This window comes from Maylandia zebra, linkage group LG2 (genome assembly GCF_041146795.1).
Source record: "Maylandia zebra isolate NMK-2024a linkage group LG2, Mzebra_GT3a, whole genome shotgun sequence".
NCBI lineage: Eukaryota > Metazoa > Chordata > Actinopteri > Cichliformes > Cichlidae > Maylandia > Maylandia zebra.
The window spans coordinates 25,427,316-25,448,149 of record NC_135168.1 but is presented as its reverse complement, the minus strand read 5'-3'; the positions used below and the strand labels follow the sequence as shown (position 1 = coordinate 25,448,149).

The following is a 20,834-nucleotide window of genomic DNA, read 5'->3' as shown; positions in this document are numbered from 1 at the left end:
CAGGTAGCTCTGAATGTCATTTAAAATCGTGCGATAAAGTCAAAAAAAAGCAAAAACAATGGACCTGTGTGTCTAAATTTGGACACACAGATCCATAAATACAGCGATTTGTTACTGCAGGGTCAGAAAAAGGGTCAAACAGCTCCCCTGACAAATTCTACATTTACAGAGTTACTTGTTTACACATACAACAGTTGCATGGCCATGTGCCTTTTTTGTAGCTTGCTCTACTGTCTTAACCTTCTTAGGTGTAAAATTGTAGTGACTTTGTCACAAGGGGTTTTGGTAAATGGACTGATTCTTAGCACTCAAAGCACTTTATACAACATGCCTCATTCACCCATTCTTGCAAACCAACACGTTCTCACTCCCAACTCGTCAAACGTGTGACGCATGGTCAGGCTCCCTCTGCTGCACTTATGGACGCGCAGGGTACCCCCCTCGCGTCGGGAATTGACGTGAAGGGTCCTCCGATTGAAGAGATTGCCGCGGAAGAGCCTGTTGTCCGTATATTTATATATTTCCGAAATCACATTGTAGTGACGTATACTGAACACAATAAATTATATAATGTAAACAACTACCTGAGAAACAGGTAGAACGATACCTTTGTATGGTTTATTGCATTTATGGAGGGAGTGATGTATGCTGGGTAATGGCACAGCTAGCGACTGGGTGACTTTATTCACCCGCTTCGGCTGTTATCAGTCCATACAATGGACGTTATTAGCACAAATCAGTCCCATAGATATCGGCCATCTCCTGCTAGATTGTTCAGAAGGTTGTTCTCATCCATCCAGATGGAGGATCACTAACAGGAGCGTGGAAGACTCCAGAATCCACTCTGGCTGGAATCCGGTGGATATGCAGTGTGTACAGGTAAGACCATTTAAACGGACAGCATTTATAGAATGACTATTAAAAGTCAGCGAGTGTCAGTAATGTTAATGTGGTTATGTTAGTAATACACCGAGTGCTAATATAACAGCTTTAAGATGCATTTGTAGATATTATTACGCGTTTTACCGTCTTTATGGTGCTAGCTTAAAGTTACGGTGTAAACGTTAGCCTATATTGGAGTAAAGCTGTTACTGGTTAAACGATGTTAGCACAGAAATATTAGCTTCTGTCATGACTGATGAAGTTACTAGTTAATAAAGTTTCCAGTAAAGTGTTTAATCGCAGCCACAGATTGACAGCAAATATCTCGATTAGCTTCAGTGCATCTATAATAAATATGTGCAAGTTTCAGTGCTTCGTTTAAACTGTATGATACTTATACTGACCCAGGGTCAGTGTAAAATACAATCCTAGCTGTGTGAACAAAGCCTGGCTCCTTTAATCCTGCATGACAAACCTCAGGATGCAGGTTATTATTACTCTTTCCTGCTGGCACACCTGTCACACCTGAGAGTCAGTTAGAAACTTACAGTGACGTGGACATCATGCAAAGACTGCCAGACTCTGTAATACTGCAAATGATCAGTGACTCAGGTTAACACTAAACTTTAAACAGTACCTCTGTGTCTTTGTGTGCTGCATATGCTTAGTTGTGACACTGTTACTGTTCAGTGAATGTTTCTAAAACTAGATGAACTTACTTCAGCGTCAGCAGTTTGAGAAAACAACTCCCTTTACAGGTGCTGATAAGGCCAAGGGCACAAAACAGCATAACCATTGATGCGTTAGGTTTCATAGCGAGACACGTGAAGTGTGGTAGGATCAGTTTGTAACTTCCTCCCTCTTCCTTGGAAAACATAAAGGAGTAGGAGCACGACCTCTGTGGCAGCGCTGACATGACTGAACTGTGATGTTTGATGTGTGTTGGTGCAGTAATAAAAAGCTTGATCACAGTCTGTGTTGCAGACTTTATTTTAAAAAATTCCATGACCCCCCCCCCCCCCCCCCCCCCCCCCACCCTCCCACTGTGAAGTGAACATGAATTGAATATTCAGAAGACATTTGTTTAAATAGTTCTGCAAATCTGAGCTGTTGGTGTGTCCTTGGATTGTGTGGTAATAATATTAGAGCCTGCAATCTTTCTTACTGAATCTCTACTATGAGTCATGTTACCTGAGATTAATTCTATGTTTATCTGTCAGCCTGGACGAATGTGCTGTGTGAAGGAAATTAAATTAAATCAGATCTGAACTGCGTACATTTAAGGAACCTGTTCATATTTAATATGAACCAGTGATTTTTTGATTGCTGATTCCAAGAGAGTCTTTGTGGAAATCCTGTTTGGCTTTTTGTTATTTTAATTCTCTTCTCTGTTTTCCAGAACAGTTCTCCACTGTCGCTGTCCACATGGGTCAGTGGCGCCAAGAAGCACTGTGCTAATGTGGGACTCTGACCAGCAACATCCAGACCCAGACAGCGTTTTCTATCTCCCAGCTGGAGGTTTTGTTTGTCTGTGACTGGAGAGTCAGATTTTTGTTGAGCTTCACACTTGCAGAGGTAAGTCAGTTTGCAGAGATCCCTCCCACCCTGGCTTTTATGTGCTTGATTTCTTATCTGAAACAGTAATATTTCAGTGACTGCTGCTTGTACCACAGGTTAATACACGCTACTGATCCCTGATGGGAGAATCATCAATTTTGGCAACAAAGAAGCCTGGTGGATGTTTGTTTACAGTCTGATGATGGGACATCATGCTCTGCATCTTCAAAGTTTGTCTCTTGATTATTATTCATACCCAGTAATGTGAAGTATGCTCATATCTACTATAACTGAACCAACCTGGTGCTCTTCATTTATGGAGGCTGTTGAGTCTGAATGTTGGATATTGTGTATCTCGTGTTCTCTGGGCTTTGTTGTCCTCAGTCTTTTTGCAGGACCAGAAAACAAAACCAGGAGGCGCGTAAATGTTTCTTCTCCATGATGTTTCTTCAAATGTTTCTTCTGGATGATGATAAGACTGTGACACGGGATGCCACCTTTGGTCTTGTGATGAAGCAAAGCTCAGGAAGAAGTGGGATTAAATGGTACCCACATGTGTGCTGCTGAGAAGGATGTACAGGGGCACCTGCAGCCAAATCCAAGCCTCAGGTTAGTTGTAGTTGCAGAACGCTATAGACTGAGACAGCTGAGGCATCAAATGTTTGATTAAACGGATGAAAAAGAGAAGTTTCTTCCCTATAATTATCACTTCTTAAAATCTGTAGCAACTTCAAGTCTGTCAGCGTGCTGAGCATGCTCAGAATGTGACAATATATTTTTGTTCAATATTTAATTTCTTTCAGTTGCAATTGTTAAATGAAAAAAAAAATAAAAATATATTCTTATAATTTAGCAAACTAATTTATCAAAAAAATATACATATATCTGTATTAGTTTTAATAAATTAATTTGACACCTGTATGGAAAATACCATATTGTATTCATACAGAATCAGTTTGGTATCATTGTTTGTCTGCTCACTGATTGTTGAAACTAAGAGCTGCTTTGATCTGTTTGATCTAAAGTATCCAAAGTTGAGCTCTGATGTTTCGTCACCCCTGTGTGTGATATGTGATTCCTACATGCTGGCAGAGCAGAGCAGCAGTTTGTGCTCACAGATGGTGACGGTGTGGAGAGACGGTGGTGTTTCCTCAGAAGAACCAGCAGAGTCACAAAGGACACCAGTCCATCTCACCACCGTGACTCGCTGACTGATGCTCGTCTGCACTGCACAGAGGAAATCAGCTGACCGAGGTTTGTCCAGTGACGTGTTCTGAATGTATATTTGTTTTATGCTTACAGATGTGTTTTTCTTGACAGAGGCTCTGCAGAGGTTAGACAAAGCAGAGAGAACATGCGCTTTACATTTTACTGTGATTTATTGAGATATTTGTTGCCTGATGTTCAGCAGGAATGGAGAAATAGAATCAAAGGGAGATGTTTTTGATGTTTTTGTAATGATGTAAGTAAATCTTCAATATTATTTATTTGCTTGGTTATATTAGGAGTGTTTCTGAGTGAGGGGGGAGGAGTCATCATCCAGGTAAAGTGACGTAGATCAGTGGATACACTTGTCTCCCCTTTAAAGGAGACGATCCAAGTCATCCTTAAATGTTAGTGCTTTCAAATACACAAACATTTTTAAAGGACAGAAATGAACATCCAACTTTGACTGTAACACAAAATAAATCTTTGCATATGTGTTTTCAAACTCTCAGATGGGCAGCATATCAGTCTTGGACTGTCTAACCTGCCGGAGCAGCACTGAATAACCACCGCACATGAGCATGTTCCTGCAACATTCAGCATCTGATCCTTCATCTGTGTGCGTCTGCTTTTGGTAAGTAGAGTTACCCAACTCCAGTAACTCTAAACACATGCCATCCATTTCTAACGGCCTGGTTACTTCCTGTCAGTTACTTTAGAAACCATGTGGTCACCTGACCTAACACTGTTTCTTCTTCTTCCCCTTAATGTTCAAGTGTCACATGTCAAACAGCTGGAGAGGAAACTACACCAGTGTACTGGGATGTTTCAGCAACACGTGCCAGATGCTGTTCCTTCATGGTGACATCACCAGAGACAGCCCCGCCCACCTCAGGACCTCGCCATTGATCATGATGATTATAATGATGACAGCGAGCAGAACTAAGACTGTAAAAATCCACGACCAGAATTTTTCTTTCTAATTATTCATGAATACTGAGAGCCTCTTTCTGTGTTTTGTCTGTTTTGGGGTTGTTTTTTTTACCTCATTTGTTACTAACAAAGTTCACAAACTCACACAGTTTACATTCTGTATGTTTCCATCTTTACCAGCCACACTCTAACTGCATTTAAGAAAATAATCCTTAGAAATCGGCGTTTTTCTCTTTTGTAATTGATGATAATTCAGTGAATATACTGCACTGCTTCCTTCTATTGCGTCACACATTGCTTTAAGTTTTTCAGTGTCCAGTTATTTTTTACTGCTGTTTGAATTCTCTGTATGTTTGACCCTGTAGACCATAGGTGTCAAACTCTGGCCCGCGGGCCAAATTTGGCCCGCAGCCTAATTACATTTTGCCCGCGAAGCCATACCAAATTACTATCAGAGCTGCCCTACTGGTATTATACTAATATAGCTAATATATATATATTGTTTAGTATTCGGCTTTGCTTGTTCCATATTCAGTTTTTCAGCAAAACTTGTTTGAGTCCATAACAAAAGATTCATTCTTATATCTGGAGGAAGATTTTTTTTCAATAAATATTAACGTTAGCCCGCGACTTTGTTCCAGTTTTGAATTTTGGCCCACTGTGTATTTGAGTTTGACACCCCTGCTGTAGACTGTTTGATGGACTGCTTGTCTTCCTGTTTGTAACCGCCGCCTGTTTTTTAATAAAGATTTGGATTTCTGACTTCAACACAGCCTCTGCGTGTCCTCCCTTTGTGTCCTCTTCCTCTGTGAATGTGTTGCATGTGTCACAGATTCATTTTATTAACAGCTTTCCCACAGTGAGTTGCATCAGCATTCATTCACAGCACATTTCAGAAGGATTCAGATTAATACAGTGATCTTACAGTCAGAATGATCCTGACAGAGTGCCACTGTAAATGATCTTTCATCAGGTAAATTTTAAAGTTCAGTATTTCAAAGCAGGAGTTATGAAGACTCATGCTGGCATTAGGACTAATAATATGTACTTACAAAGTCAAAGTTTTTTAATTATGCTAGAATATTGGAAGATAATCAACTTTTAGTGTTTTCCGCATATTAATTATTCTGAAATAGAGACGTGACCCTAACTGTACAGAAGCACTAAACAACTGACAATAACAGACATCATTGGCCTGAGCTGTCATGCACAGTGAGTCTGATCCTTTGCTGTGAGAGTCTGACAAGCATGTTTCTGGTCAGTTCGGAAGAAATAATATCACAATGTTGATCTTTCTTTCAATATTCCTTCTCTTTTACAACATAAACTGTGATCAAAGGTACTTATGTTCACAGCATGTAATAATACTGACAGTCCAGGGCATTGTGGTCTGTTGAGCTAGGGTTAGGGTTAGCAATTCAGACATATGTAATCAATATTAAACGTCTCTGACGTGGGCCCCTGTCCGCAGTGTTGGGAAATCCATACCAGGCTGGAACGAGTCAAGGTAGGTGAGCATCCACGAGAAGACACAGCAGATGCATCCTACTAATACTGACAGGACCAGGAGACTCCAGAAACCGAGCATCTTCTCTTCAGTGCCATCCTCTCCTGTCACCCTCTCTGCCCGCAGCTCTTTGAGTATGGGGTAGATAAGGGCGCAGAGAAACCCTTATTACTAATTTGTATTATAATTCAATTTTCATGAAATATTCATATTCAGTATCAGTCCTTTTATATTATAACCACGTATCTACCCAGGCTCATGGTGGGGCAGGGCTCTGTCCTGGGATGCTTGAGTACAAGGTAACGTACACCCTGACCAGGTATCCAGTCTGTCAGAATTGTTTTCAATATTTGGTTCAAAAACATGAGTGACAACAGAAATCCAGCTAGGATTCTTGCATATGATGAATGAAGTCTGTCTTTGACTGTATTGTCCAGCTGATCCATCAAACCCCCAGCAGGTAAACCTTATTCATGACATAACACGGCAACAATGTAAAAAATGAAACAGCAACAGTCTAAATGTAAAGTGTATTCTAAAGTCCTCTTCAATAAATCATATGCAAAGAGTCATTCAGGACTGTAAAACGTGAACTACAGAACCCAGAGTCTTCATCATTAAATCTCTGGTTGCTTCATTTTTCTATCCTATATCAGATACTTTAAGGTTAGGTTAGGTAAACTTGCATTCTCATGGTGAGGCAAAGTGCTTTATGTGTGTGCGTGTCATGTACGGCTATAAAAGGGCCTATAATTAAAGAACAAAGCGGGGTTTGAGTTCGAGTTGCGGCAGAATGTCACTACTTGTAAATGGAACGCAGCCTTCCTGCGGCGGACAGCTAATAACAGGAATCGGACGCGGTCCACCCAAGTCCACAGCAACCACCATAGCAACCACCTAGCATGACCTTAAAAACATATTCTGTCTTCATAACTATCAAAAACATGAAATGATTTGCAAAGTGTGAAAGTGTTACAGCTGCAGAGAGCTATGGCGGTATCTTTGGAAGCTGTTTACATAGCTAATAATATACGATGTAACCATGGAGACAGTCAGTCACGTGAGCTAGCGATGCACGTTTACTACAGTGAATAAGGTGATTGCGTGCACAGCGTCCACACGCTGCAGAGGGTAAAGACATTACTTCAATATTGTTTTATATTGATATATATTTGCCTTCTGTTGACCATCACCTCAGGTTCACCATTACAGTTTCAGCATACAGATGCACACTGTCTAAATATCAACACATTCAAAAACTCATGTCTCAGAAATAAGCACAGCTGTTCATGTTTGTCATTAGAGTTTTATTTGTAAGAAAATTATGAACTTCATATTGTGCATCAAATAAAAGAACATTTCACAACTCTGAGTCAACAGAAACAGGTAACAGAAATGTCTCTAATGTAGACATGTACAGTGTAGTGTAAGCATTAAAAGATCATAAAAGGAAACACTAATATTCATGTGAAACTAATTGTAATAAAAATGAGCAGGTGCTTTATAGATGTAAAAGAAAGAATCTGAAAACAACACTTTTTTGGTCTAAGTGATCAAAGTAGAAAACAGTCTGTTCAAGAACAAACCGTAGCTGCACTAATATTACACATCTCCATTGTTGTGGTGAACAGACATGTTGCTTTTAAAACCACATGCAGTGTGTGACCATGACTGTTCACTGAGACCATGAATGCCACTTCGCTGAAGCCTTCGCCTTCTTCTTCTTCTTCTAAATTGGGAGCAGAAGGAGCACGAGCTGCTTTGATCTACTGAAAGGAAAAAGCAGAACATCTGAGCTGAAACCAGTCAGCTGAAATCATTAAGATAGAAACAATCGTTCAATGCAGTGTCTCGGGTGGCTTAGCCTGTTACAACTGTTGATACAAGCTAAATACGGTTAACACACAGTGTCAGGGAGCTCCAGTGTGGGAACTAGTGGCTTTAGGTTTGTAGTCATTTAACTTTCATCCATTCATTCATTTAATTCAGGAGGAAGAAATGCCAGGTTGGTGCAGGCTGGTTACATGCATTTGGTCCCATGCTGTCTTTAACTAAATGACTTGGTTCATTTTATGGCTGGGCTGTATGTGGGGTTATATCATGTTATTTGGGCAGGAGTACCTGTCCCCTGTTAGACTTAGAAAGTTTCTCCATAAGTAGAGTTTCTAACTCTTCTAGCACATCTGTGGCTGACAGCTTTTTGGTGGCTCTTTTTACCCCACACTGGTTGTGAGTGTGTAAATAGCCCCACTAGTTCTTTTGGGTTGCAGTTAACTGGGGAGGAAGAGGTGGGTCTGCCATGACTAGACGAATAACAATTATCTGGGATACATAAATTTCATAATGCATGCATATATCTCTATAAACCTGCCTGAGGGCTGCCATTTTTTACATTCAGTTATTTCTTTGTTGAATCTAAATAATGAATGTGTTACAGTTAAACTGACACTGGTCAGTGTAAATGGCTTATTGGGACACAGAAACCTTTAAATTAAACCCATCACCTGATATTGAGTGTCAAACAATATCAAAGCTGTAAATGCTGTTTACAGTCAGAATTTATAAAACTATAAATAAATGTAAATAAATTCAAACAAGTGAGCTTTTATCTTTGTGCTGAATATCAACACTGTGATTTCTTAGACTGTAAGCTTTACTTTAGCACAACCAGTTGTAGAAGCTGCCACTCCAAAAGTCTTTTGATAACAAGAAAAAAATACCTTTTCAGTCCATGGCCTGAAGTTCTTCTCTGACATCTTCTGCAATCAGCTTTGTCTGCTGGTTTGAAGACAATAAACCACAAAAAAGATGATTTAGTCGCTTTGTCTGCGTCATGCAGCTCAAATGTGTCGTGTAACGACGTTGAATAGCCGTCGTTATCCCTCTGCTGCATCAGTAGGATTGTACTGTACAGCATCTCATTGATATGTGAGGAATGCTAATGTAACACGATAACAGACTTACATCATTAAAACATAAAGGACAGGAGATATTTAGATATTCTTATATTTATATTACATTTTATAGCTGACGGATATTACTAAATAGATAGAATTTACTAAATAGCTGGATGAACATGAAAAATATGTCTATAATAACAAATGACCATGAGAGCCAGTAGAATTAATTCAACTGGACACTCGAAAGACGTCCTTAAATGCTCTTTAAGTGGCAGAACAGATGAACAAACAGTTAATTGCTTACTTGAGATGAAATCTAATCAGCTACTTTGAAAACAGCTTCTAAGTGGTTCCTCCTTTAACAGGATGACTGCTCAGGGGTAAGGACATCATGCAGTCCAGCAACCTTTATGGTTCTGCTTTGATTCACCAGGAACTATTAGGGAAACCTTCCAGCGCCTCCTGTGAAAGACACAGGCATAAACACACAAACATTTATTAACATGTTCCACAGTCTTCCAGTTTGATTTTCTCATCCTGTGGACAACAACGTACATGGATGCAGGTTTATTGTTAACTTTTGTAAGGTTTATTTAGTGAACATATCCAGCTGCAGCTCCACTGTGATCCTGAACTGGATAAGCACTTAAGAAAATGTGTCAATAAATGGACAAACATCAACATACTATAATTATCCAAACAGACGGGACCAATAATGCTTCACTGAGTCAGAGACTTTAACGTCTCTTCTATGTAAGAATGTCTCGTGCTGATATACCTGCAAACTTGACAACAAAGGTTTTTCAGACTACATGTAGCTGTCCTCTATGTCAGCTCACACATTTACATTTATGTCACACTTATTTCTGCTTTCCCATTTTATAATTATTACTTACATTTTGATTAGATACCTTGAGTTTGTAAATGATCAGATTACATAATTGGAATACAATGTATTCAATTCAGGGCTGCGGGAGGATGAAGCCTATCCCAGCTGATACAGGACAAAGACAGGCTGCCAGTTTATTGCAGGGCTAACACAATATGTGTAACAGAAAATCCACCTAAATGTTTGATATTTCTTATAATAATCATAATTATGACTATTATTTAAAGGTTTCTTTATAAATACATTTTGATTTTTTATAACCTCTAAAATATAAACCTGAGCCGTTTCAGATTCTGACCTCTGACCTCACTGCAGCTCCCTCTTGGAAGTACATCTGCTTCTTGTCTTGACCGCCTGCCCTTGATATCACGTACTGTACCTGAGGAACAAAAAAGGACAAACACTTGCCTTCATTTAAGAAGTACATTCATACAGAGGTAATCTATGGAAACACACTAGTTCAACCTTTGGGAGGAATCAGTTCCTGTGAAACATTTCTGTAAATGAACATCATGTGGAGAATGAATGAAATGAGTTCTTCAGGTGACTCAGCAGTCCCACACTGACAAATGAAATCTAGTTAAACTATTAAGCATATTTGCTCTTCTGAAATCTGTGTTAAACAACAACAAACATAAGTTAGTAACAAAAATACAGCTGAGTAGATATTACAAACCACCAGCAGCCATAATGCTGAATTTTAATCTTCAAATGTTTCTGAGCCGTCTTCAACCTGCTTTTAACACATTAAAGTCCCACAGTCAATGCAGCCTGACTCAATCCTAAATGTTCAGCACACACAAAGACACAGAGGTACTGTTTAAAGTTTAGTGTTAACCTGAGTCACTGATCATTTGCAGTGTTACAGAGTCTGGCAGTCTTTGCATGATGTCCACGTCACTGTAAGTTTCTAGCTGACTCTCAGGTGTGACAGGTGTGCCAGCAGGAAAGAGTAATAATAACCTGCATCCTGAGGTTTGTCATGCAGGATTAAAGGAGCCAGGCTTTGTTCACACAGCTAGGATTGTATTTTACACTGACCCTGGGTCAGTATAAGTATCATACAGTTTAAACGAAGCACTGAAACTTGCACATATTTATTATAGATGCACTGAAGCTAATCGAGATATTTGCTGTCAATCTGTGGCTGCGATTAAACACTTTACTGGAAACTTTATTAACTAGTAACTTCATCAGTCATGACAGAAGCTAATATTTCTGTGCTAACATCGTTTAAACAGTAACAGCTTTCCTCCAATATAAGCTAACGTTTACACCGTAACTTTAAGCTAGCACCATAAAGACGGTAAAACGCGTAATAATATCTACAAATGCATCTTAAAGCTGTTATATTAGCACTCGGTGTATTACTAACATAACCACATTAACATTACTGACACTCGCTGACTTTTAATAGTCATTCTATAAATGCTGTCCGTTTAAATGGTCTTACCTGTACACACTGCATATCCACCGGATTCCAGCCAGAGTGGATTCTGGAGTCTTCCACGCTCCTGTTAGTGATCCTCCATCTGGATGGATGAGAACAACCTTCTGAACAATCTAGCAGGAGATGGCCGATATCTATGGGACTGATTTGTGCTAATAACGTCCATTGTATGGACTGATAACAGCCGAAGCGGGTGAATAAAGTCACCCAGTCGCTAGCTGTGCCATTACCCAGCATACATCACTCCCTCCATAAATGCAATAAACCATACAAAGGTATCGTTCTACCTGTTTCTCAGGTAGTTGTTTACATTATATAATTTATTGTGTTCAGTATACGTCACTACAATGTGATTTCGGAAATATATAAATATACGGACAACAGGCTCTTCCGCGGCAATCTCTTCAATCGGAGGACCCTTCACGTCAATTCCCGACGCGAGGGGGGTACCCTGCGCGTCCATAAGTGCAGCAGAGGGAGCCTGACCATGCGTCACACGTTTGACGAGTTGGGAGTGAGAACGTGTTGTGCAAACACTTTTTTCTGTGCTTACTGTCTAGCATTCACACTGCAATTGATGCCCAAGGATATTTGGCATGCACACCGGAGCAGCCAGGGATTGAACCACCAGCTTTCCGATTAGTAGATGACCTGCTCTACCTCCTCAGCAACAGCCAGGCAGTTACTAAATTTACAATAAAGAATAAAATAAAACAAAGCAAACAAACAAAAGAAAAACATTTGGTACTACCAGTGCTGCCCCTCAGTCGCCTAGTAGATGGATCTATTGTATAAATCTGAAAATCCTCAGTGACTTCAACCTCTTTGAGATTTTTATTAAAGTCCAATATATAAAGTTTACACCCCCAACAAACAAGGCATGTTATATCATTCTCATTACATATAAACTACTGTTAGTATTAAAACCAACTTAAGATGATCAGTAACCATTAAAACACTCTAAGCCAGACAGCTGTTAACATGGCTGTGTACTCACTGCCTTTAAAACACTGCAAATCAATAATCTAATCAAGGGCAATCATGGCTCCATTAGGATTTAATCAGGCTCTGTAATTACATGTGAACAAGGTAATTACACTTTGATAACATGTAACCACCTCAGTGGGCTGTGCCTTGCATTCAGAGCATGTCTCCCTCCTGCTTGGTTAACTGCGATGCCTCTGCTCTTGGCTGTTTTACTGAAGAATGCTCAGCACACTGCAGCTCCCTCTAGAAATTACAAAAGCAGGCTCGAGTCTGCTAACATTGAATATACAAGTGCCTGTTTAAGTTGCTAAGACTGAGCAATGTTAATGCTTTCTAAAGTAGTTAGTCTTGAGCACACATGTCACATTGCTTGCTTGAAGAAGTTCTTTTTCAAAACTGTTCACATTCACTACATACACACACCAGATGACAGTCATTAAAAAAGTCAGACAGGTCCTTCCACTGAATAAGAACTTATTTTAGGTTGATAAAGGTAATTTAGTCTTCCAGTTAACAGAGTGTTAGAGCATTTTAAATCTGTTGCTGACATTCCCAGATGACTGGATTACATGTGAATCTACTCACTTAAAAACAAAGTAACTGAGAAAAAATGAAGCAAAGACTGAGACCCCCTGAGTTAAGACAGAGCAACATTTTAGTGGCTTTCATGGAAGTGTTTTCTAAGACCGAGACTTGAACCGCAACAATAGTGTGCCTTTCAGATCTGAGCTGATTGAACCTGTTTGAAATGTTAAATGAGACCTGAGGCCAGATATGAAGTGGCTGCATTTTTACCCGACTTCAACATGCTGACTCAGTTTATCAAGCTGAACTAACAGATCTTCTATTGCTCACTGTGTCAATGGCATTTACTTGATTGATAATTCTAAACATCCATCCCATTTTAGTTTTTTTACCATTGGACTCAAAGTAAAAATATCATATTGACAGTAGATAACAGAAAAAGTTTTTTAAAAAAGTGCTTCCTGTATGTGTTCAGACAAGTCTTCCTGTCTGACCACCAGTGTTGGTCAAGTTACTTGAAAAAGTAATCAGTAACTAAGTACTGATTACTTCCCCCAAAAAGTAATCTCGTTACTTTACTGATTACTTATTTTCAAAAGTAATTAATTACTTAGTTACTTAGTTACTTTTTAAAAACACGATTTACAACCTGAAGAGGTGATAAAGCGATATATCTTTCAGCCCAATTCTACTTTTTCTACATAATCCATCATACAAAATGTAATCAAATGGAAAAGTCTCTTTTTAAAACTTGTTTTATTAGTTTTAATCTTTTAACTTTATGCATCAAGCAAAAATTTAATTATATGCAACATTCTCTGAGTTGAATAAATTAGTTTAACATTTAAACCTATTTTCTGCACATTCCAGCACATAAAATATTTTTTTTGTTTACACTCACTCTTTCAAATAGATGCAAGTAAAACACAGCAGAACATAAATAAAGTCAAAGACTAAGCGGTCCTGTTGCTCTATTTTCACCTGTAAAGCAGGACTGCAGTAGGCGGAGGTTTACCCTGGTGCAGGTGTGCAGCGGTCAGTGGAAGGATACGGCAGTGTCTCTGTGAGTTTCCCATTACGTCGTTGCGCTCTCGGTGCTTGCTTGGAAGTTTAGGGCTTTTTTTTGCTGTAAAAAGAAGTTTTCTTCCCACGCACAACGGACGCTAATGTTTTTGTCACTTTTTATGGAATCAAACTCAAAGTAAGGTCAGTACTTCCACGCTGCACGCTCATACTCTCTCCCACAATCGATATGTGATCCATTGTTGATCTGCACACAGCTGTTGTCACGAACGGCGCACTCGCTTACGTCACTGTCGTGAGACATTCTCGCAAAAAATCACGGTTTTAGTAACGCAGTAACGCAGCGTTCCTACGGGAAAGTAACGGTAATCTAATTACCGTTTTTGCAATAGTAATCCCTTACTTTACTCGTTACTCGAAAAAAGTAATCAGATTACAGGCAACGCGTTACAAGTAACGCGTTACTGCCCATCTCTGCTGACCACACTTTGTACTTAGGTTACTGGGAGTTAAAGGATTACCTTTGCTGAATATTTTTAGGAATATGATACAAAACACGTGGAATAATAACACTTATGTTATGTTTTACTTGGGCAAAACTGCAGTTGGGGTAAGTCATCAATGACTTACTCTAACACTGCAATTGAAAGATGCAACTTATGAACTTATTTTTATTAAATTGTCCTCCAAAGTTTTCACAAACTGACACACCTCAAAAACTATTCACATTTTTTTTTTACCAGAGATCCCTTTTCACCTTCCTCTACAACAGAAAAATATGGTATGGTTTGGGTCAATACCAGTGATGATTTTGGCCTCTTCTGTCCCCTGATTGTAAATTCTTAGGAGAACATTTTTTTTTTAAAAACCCACAAATGTTATAATCTGATAACACGCAGTTTGATTTAGGAGTACTTAGATCTCATAAGGTTATTGTTTCAAATTTATTTAAGATAAATGGAAATCTATTAATACAATTTGACAAGTTTGACACATGCATGTTCGCACAGATCAATATGACCAGAAAAACACTATCAAATACAGTGGGGCAAAAAAGTATTTAGTCAGCCACCGATTGTGCAAGTTCCCCCACCTAAAATGATGACAGAGGTCAGTAATTTGCACCAGAGGTACACTTCAACTGTGAGAGACAGAATGTGAAAAAAAAAAAATCCATGAATTCACATGGTAGGATTTGTAAAGAATTTATTCGTAAATCAGGGTGGAAAATAAGTATTTGGTCAATAACAAAAATACAACTCAATACTTTGTAACATAACCTTTGTTGGCAATAACAGAGGTCAAACGTTTACTATAGGTCTTTACCAGGTTTGCACACACAGTAGGTGGTTTTTTGGCCCATTCCTCCATGCAGATCTTCTCGAGAGCAGTGATGTTTTGGGGCTGTCGCCGAGCAACACGGACTTTCAACTCCCGCCACAGATTTTCTATGGGGTTGAGGTCTGGAGACTGGCTAGGCCACTCCAGGACTTTCAAATGCTTCTTACGGAGCCACTCCTTTGTTGCCCGGGCGGTGTGTTTTGGATCATTGTCATGTTTGAAGACCCAGCCTCGTTTCATCTTCAAAGTTCTCACTGATGGAAGGAGGTTTTGGCTCAAAATCTCACGATACATGGCCCCATTCATTCTGTCCTTAACACGGATCAGTCGTCCTGTCCCCTTGGCAGAAAAACAGCCCCATAGCATGATGTTTCCACCCCCATGCTTTACAGTAGGTATGGTGTTCTTGGGATGCAACTCAGTATTCTTCTTCCTCCAAACACGACGAGTTGAGTTTATACCAAAAAGTTCTACTTTGGTTTCATCTGACCACATGACATTGTCCCAATCCTCTGCTGTATCATCCATGTGCTCTCTGGCAAACTTCAGACGGGCCTGGACATGCACTGGCTTCAGCAGCGGAACACGTCTGGCACTGCGGGATTTGATTCCCTGCCGTTGTAGTGTGTTACTGATGGTGACCTTTGTTACTTTGGTCCCAGCTCTCTGCAGGTCATTCACCAGGTCCCTCCGTGTGGTTCTGGGATCTTTGCTCACCGTTCTCATGATCATTTTGACCCCACGGGATGAGATCTTGCGTGGAGCCCCAGATCGAGGGAGATTATCAGTGGTCTTGTATGTCTTCCATTTTCTGATGATTGCTCCCACAGTTGATTTTTTCACACCGAGCTGCTTGCCTATTGTAGATTCACTCTTCCCAGTCTGGTGCAGGTCTACAATACTTTTCCTGGTGTCCTTCGAAAGCTCTTTGGTCCTGGCCATGGCGGAGTTTGGAGTCTGACTGTTTGAGGCTGTGGACAGGTGTCTTTTATACAGATGATGAGTTCAAACAGGTGCCATTCATACAGGTAACAAGTGGGGGACAGAAAAGCTTCTTACAGAAGACGTTACAGGTCTGTGAGAACCAGAGATTTTCCTTGTTTGAGGTGACCAAATACTTATTTTCCACCCTGATTTACGAATAAATTCTTTACAAATCCTACCATGTGAATTCATGGATTTTTTTTTCACATTCTGTCTCTCACAGTTGAAGTGTACCTCTGGTGCAAATTACTGACCTCTGTCATCATTTTACGTGGTGGAACTTCCACAATCGGTGGCTGACTAAATACTTTTTTGCCCCACTGTATATGAAGCAGCTTAATGCATCCCCTGCATGGCAAGGAATCTTTTTTCTATTGCTACATTAAGCTACAAAATTCTCACCTGATGTTACAAACTCTATAAGCTACAAATGTGTACCCCCTGTTTGTGGGGTTCATTAAGTGTACCTCAGAAGGTGCAAGACCAGTGGCAAGCCTTTGTACCTCAACAGGTAGAAAAGTATTAAAGTGTAAAACAGAAACAAACCCCGTGTAATGCGCTCACAAGCAAATCACAAAAATGCCCTGATTTCACATAAGTCCATGAGAAGCAGCAGAAAAATGGCACAGCAATCTTCCTGCTATCTGTGTCTCATCTGTAGTCCCAACTGAGGCACCTCTGAGCAGAGCTGGATCTATACTTCAGCTACAAATGCTTCAGGCTCAGCACTAATGTCGCTCTTTTACACATTTTAAAATGGAAGAGATTAAATAAATCACCTCCCCACTATCCACCTCACCTAAATATGACTCCCCGGTAACTTCAGAGCTCGAGGCATTGGGGAGGGCGACATTAAAAAAAAAAACAAGAAGTGAAACGATGGTACTGTAACTCAAATTAAGGCACAAATCTGTGAATGACAAATGACAGCAGAGGATAACGTGAACACTATTGAGTACAAGTAAAGTGGAATGGCTAAACAGACTGATGGAGAAGGGCTACACACACACACACACACACACACACACACACACACACACACACACACACACACACACAAACAGAGTAGGAAAACCAAATGGATTGCATTTACATACATATACTGTATGTGAAAGCAGAAGTCATGCACAAAAGTTGAGAAAAGGAAAAAAAGTAAACACACACACACGTGTGCACACACAGATACAGAAAAGTCCCACTGAAATGCCTATTATAAATCAACTCAAAGCAGCAGCCCTTATGCTTCAAAGTCATCTCTGAATCGCTTATCCACTCATTGAGCCGCACTATAGGAATACCAATTTATAGTCTTCTATCATATCACTGAAAGAGACAAGGGGGCAGAGTGAGATGAGGGGCGAGAGAGGCAGGCAGACAGAGAGTGAGAGGCAGGGAGAGTGAGAGTGAGAATTTCAAATACCTGTTTATACATTTGAATTGCACAGAAACATAAAAAAAATTACTGATGTTCACTCCTGGCATATATGAATATATGAATACACTCTCTCTCTCTGTCTCTCTCTCACACACACACACACACACACACACACACACACACACACACACACACACACACACACACACACACACACACACACACACACAGTAGTCCCAGAGCTGCAAGATAAGAGAGGAGAGTGTTCTGGGGAAAAAGCTTCCTCATTGGTGTGCAAGGCTGCACATGTTCCAACCCTCCTTTCTATCCCCTCTGTGTGTGTGTGTGTGTGTGTGTGTGTGTGTGTGTGTGTGTGTGTGTGTGTGTGTGTGTATTTGCGTGTGTGTGTGTGTTCATGTCCGCGTGCTAGCATTCCCTCTCTTTCCTTCACAGCTACTAAAAAGACACAGAGGACCTATTGTGCCCAAGGAAGGAAAATCACTCCATTTTCAGAAAAGGAGAGGAATGAACAGCACTCCCTCTCTCTCCCTCTCTCTCCCTCTCTCTTGCTTCTCCCCTCCCATTCACGCGGCAGCTGAAATGGTGAAGCTTGTTAAAAAGGAAGCCCGCATGACAGCATTCACAGCTTTGCTTACCGCAGCATTCCCCTACCCTCTCGCACGCCGTGCGCCTTTGCACCAGAAACCGTGGATGAAAGCAACTCGATACGCTGTCTCAAAAAAGAAAAGTTAAGGGGCCATGAGCGAGAGAGGGAGGAAGAAGAAAGACAGGGGAACGGGTAGAGAAAATGTGAGGATTTGGAGTAAATGAGGTGTTTCAGTGGGAATAGCAGAACAACATTAAAAAGAGAGAGCTTTGTTTTATTATTATTACCTGTTCAGGGTTGCAGTGTGCTTGCTCAGGAACTGGTTGCAAACCATATTATTTCAAAACACTGCCTACTGAGAGAAAGTCAGGCTCCTGCCTGCTAATATTGGTTTACAAAACTAATACGGAAACTTTGCATTCCAATGGTCCAGTGATGTAAGTAGCTCAACTCTCATTGGACAAATAGATAATTATGGCCAGTTGATGTAATTCTCGTGTGTGAGTGTGTGAATGTTGGGTAAAAAGCACTTGTGTGAATGAGGCTTGAAATAAGAAAGTGCTTTGAGCGCTCAAATAAAGTAGAAAAGCACTATTTATGTACCAGTTCATTTACTTTTGCTGGGATAAATGTTGAACTATGATGATCTTGTTCTTTAGCCCAGGTATATTAACTCATATAGTAAATGACCATTTTTGGTTTTGGTTTTGGTATCATTATTTTGAAAGTTCAGTCACTGGTAACAAGCCAACCCAGGACTTTCTTGTCATTTTCCCAACTGGCAGGTTTATTGACCAGATTGCTGTTGTGGTAGTCCTAGATTTTATGCAGCTGTTTCTCCAATCAGTCTCTTTTTCTGCATCTGGATGAACTCAAACTCCACCAGCTTATGTTGATGGTGAACATCACGGTTATGCTCTGGAGGTTCAGGAGAGGACCAGGAGGGCCGAACCTGCAGGTCTGTGTGCGTCTGAGCAGAGCACTAATGTTCTGACAAAACTACTGTTGAAAGCTGCAGCCAGCTGATATTTGATTCATGGTCACATGTTTGAGTCCATTTGTGTAGCTACAAAGAGAATTGTTGTAAGAATTCATCCTATGCACAGGTTATAAAGACGCCTTACATCATTCAAAAGTCAACAGCACAGACCTGTGGAACTGGTGCCATACGAGGGCCAACAACTGATTGGTGAACAAAAAAGAAAGTGACATAGGTTCACCATAAAAATGAAGACATCAAGCATACAAGATTAGCAAAAAAAGAAAGTCCATAGTTCTGTCATTGAACGACTGGGAGATGTGGTAAAAAGATCTGAAAATCTGCTTTCCATTTGAAAGGTGTTTTTTTCTAAACTATAGTTTCTCATATGATTCAGTGCAACCAGATCATCTTGTAGCAAACCACAAAAGTTCAAAGCAGCACATGTAGCCGTACATATGCAATATGCACGGCTCGCCCAATGCCTTTAAGCTTAAGCAGACCTATTTTAGAGCAAGGATTTCTAACTGAATTAAAACAGACAAAAAAAAAGAACACTGGAAAATACAACCGTTTCAATGAAATGGAGTATAAACGTACTCATCTCCTTGGCGTGAGACTCTCTGCAGGTCCTAGCCATCAGATTGGAACGAGGCCCTGTTACCGACAACATTTCAGCACCCTGGACAGCAACACAATAGCCTGGAGTTATCCAGCAGAGGCAGGAAAACAAGGACAAAAGACAGAGGAGGAGGTGAAGGAGGGCAGCAAGCCAGGGACATAAAAAAGGAAGAAGTGGGGGAAGAGAAGAATTCGGCTGCTGGAAGGCCATTCACACAGAATACAAAGAGCCAATGTCAACTTGGGTAGGACTTGAAGAGCAGAAAACAGAATTAGCATTAGAGTGGCCTGCAGAGTTCATCCATGTCGCACGCCTGGGAACGAGAGGAGGACAGGCCAAAAAGTGTAGAGGGGGGATGACACAAACAGCAGTCATTTTCCAACAGCAGCTTGCTGTCATGGAAAATCAGACCTCTTAATGCTGTGCAGCACATTTTCTTTTACTGCTCCTCGAAATGGTACCCCCACCATGAGAACAATTCTACTCAATGCAAAGTTCACAAAGTAGCCAAGTAGAACCCAAATAGCTGGCATTACATGTGGAGAAATGTTGTCAGCTCTCTGCATACTGCAGCCTGCCCTCTATTTCAAGTTTCCTTTTACTGCTTACTCACAAGGGGCTACCTACTACTTCTAATTGCAACATTAATGACAGTTCTTCTCTCCTGCAAGATTAAAATGCTTAAGAAGGAGCAGTTGTTAAAAGAAAAAGCCACATTCTCTATTTACATACCTCCCTCAAGTCCAGCTGGTTTCTTTTCTGACAGTACAAGCAGCACTTAAGAGATATTTGGACAAACCCTTGACCCTGCTGAAGAAAAAACTGAACCTTGTAGTGACCCACACTGGGGATGGATTTTCAAGGAAGTGTTGAATGGCTAAGTTAGCCACAAAGGAGGTCCCACCTTGCAAAAGGTTCTTAAAAATAACTTAAAAAGGCAGCTTTGCTAGACAACTACAAAACACTGACATCTGGTTAAACTCTTAACATCCACATGATTGCTGGTGACCTGTTGAGACCTGGAGCTGGTTTACATTGACTTCTTTATGTGCAAGTTTCACCTATTT

At 40.3% G+C, this 20,834-nt stretch overlaps 3 long non-coding RNA genes across 8 annotated transcripts in view; 2 read left to right on the top strand and 1 right to left on the bottom strand.

The window, feature by feature from the left end:
* Positions 1 to 359: 359 nt before the first annotated feature.
* LOC112436393 (uncharacterized) overlaps positions 360 to 20,834 on the top strand; it is a 305,941-nt gene continuing 285,466 nt past the window's right edge. For 2 of the 6 annotated variants that reach the window (XR_013100961.1, XR_013100975.1), the window contains exons 1-2: positions 360 to 503; positions 801 to 879. This is a non-coding gene — a long non-coding RNA (uncharacterized LOC112436393). Of the gene's footprint in view, positions 508 to 548; positions 880 to 20,834 lie in introns of those variants that run through there. The other 4 variants (XR_013100967.1, XR_013100972.1, XR_013100951.1 and 1 more) reach the window with 3 other exon arrangements.
* On the top strand, positions 3,709 to 5,344 carry LOC112432465 (uncharacterized). Its single transcript, XR_013100986.1, has 3 exons — positions 3,709 to 4,052; positions 4,158 to 4,279; positions 4,422 to 5,344. It is a non-coding gene; the product is annotated as an uncharacterized LOC112432465 (long non-coding RNA).
* LOC112432466 (uncharacterized) lies at positions 7,372 to 9,976 on the bottom strand. Its single transcript, XR_013094320.1, has 3 exons — positions 9,290 to 9,976; positions 8,806 to 8,863; positions 7,372 to 7,854 (listed from the first exon to the last, which is right to left on the bottom strand). It is a non-coding gene; the product is annotated as an uncharacterized LOC112432466 (long non-coding RNA).